The following is a 1,580-nucleotide window of genomic DNA, read 5'->3' as shown; positions in this document are numbered from 1 at the left end:
ACAAAAAGAGATGTATTGAGAGGAAAAACATAAGTTGAAAATCAAAGCTAAAAATAAAAATCGTGTTATGTATCGTTTTATTTTGAAATGTCACACCGGAAGCGGAAAACTATTCCTTTAAGCCTTGCTTGATGATGATAGACCAAAGTAACACAAGAGATAAGGAGGGGGGGAAAGGGTGGGGAGGATGGGGAGGCACAAAAACAAAATACACGCTCGGCATATACATGAAGCCAGAGAGCTAAATCACCCATACAGGGCAGGGTTTAGATGGATAAGAGCTAGCAAGGTGGTGGAAGGAAGCGATCAGCGCATAAGGCCGCATTAACAGTCCCAGACAATGTGATTAAGCAAAGCTACACCCCTCTCGCCTCCAGCCAAACTCCCTTCTTGTTTGACGGATTTCTGAAGCTAACCACAGCATCCCAGCAGTAACAACTGCACGAAGGAGAGGGAGGGACAATACCCCCCCTCTCCCCCTCCTGTACCACCATGACAGACGTTATAAACCGTTAGGTGAAGTTGTAGACACTGCCAAGGGCAGAGATATAGAGCCATAAGGGCAACAAGAAGCTACTGCTGTTCGGCAGCACTAGCTAGGTCTGATACTTACAACGGAAAGATGTTCGGTGCTTTATAGACGGCCCGGACCGCTCCAGTCCCGGTTCACAGCGCAGCCAAGCCTCCCCGTTAAGCCTTCTGAGTTCACGCCAGGGCTGTTTGTGGGCCGCAATGTCCGCTAAAAATGCCTGCGATACAATTTAAAACGCGAGGAATCTGGTAAGAAGGGAGTGCAGAATTCCATCTGGTTGTTCTCCGGTATTCTAAAAGGCTAGCGTGAAGAAAATCGACTACATCCGTCCCGGACTTTCAAATTAAAATCAGGAAGGATTAGTTATGTACAAAGGGAATTAGTGTATATAAATGAAAAAGTAATACTTGTAAGGTAAAATCATATTTATTTTTATTTTATTTTTTAGCGTCGTGCTTAGCTTGTTGTTGTGTTTTTTTTATTTTCTGTTTTCAGTGAGACTTTTTGATCACGACCTTATAATACCCCACTTCCGGTTTTAGTTATTTTATTTTATCTTTTCTAACTTGACTAAGTTGTATCTTTTTCTCGTTCACATCTCTCCTCAGTACCTTCGCCGTCGCTTTACATCAATGTAGGCTTTTGAATTCCCTTCTTTTCTTTCGTTGTTTTTTTTCCTTTCGTTTTTATAGACCATATTTTTTCTAAATTTTAGAGGTTTAGTTTTTTTTTTGTTCCAACTAACTGGAATGCAGCCCAAATGTATGGAAAGCCAAATGAGCCAAATTGTAAGCATCAAAGGTTGAATGACAGCTCAAAATAAATCACTTCAATAGCATAAAATTTGAGTTATACTACAAATGTTGTGTCACTGTGATTAGGATGGTTCCATATATAATCATTTACAGAACCTTTCAAACTACATGTGATTTTATAGAAACAATTTCTCTGTATACACTGCTAAAACCGAGTCTGGTTCTGCTGGAGGTTCCTTCCTGTTAAAAGGGAGTTTTTCCTCTCCACAGTCGCTACAAGCATTCTTGGTTTG

General features: G+C 40.8%; 1 protein-coding gene across 1 annotated transcript in view; it reads right to left on the bottom strand.

Annotated features, from left to right (window-relative positions):
* LOC107100960 (calcium-binding protein 39-like) overlaps positions 1 to 839 on the bottom strand; it is a 15,993-nt gene extending 15,154 nt beyond the window's left edge. The window contains exon 1 of the mRNA XM_015399673.1: positions 614 to 839. The gene's annotated coding sequence lies outside the window, so the exon portion shown is untranslated. The remainder of the gene's footprint in view (positions 1 to 613) is intronic.
* Positions 840 to 1,580: the final 741 nt, after the last annotated feature.

This window comes from Cyprinodon variegatus, unplaced genomic scaffold (assembly GCF_000732505.1).
Source record: "Cyprinodon variegatus isolate N-32 unplaced genomic scaffold, C_variegatus-1.0 Scaffold1036, whole genome shotgun sequence".
Lineage (NCBI taxonomy): Eukaryota > Metazoa > Chordata > Actinopteri > Cyprinodontiformes > Cyprinodontidae > Cyprinodon > Cyprinodon variegatus.
The sequence above is the reverse complement of the archived record's forward strand: the minus strand, read 5'-3'. Positions and strand labels throughout refer to the sequence as shown.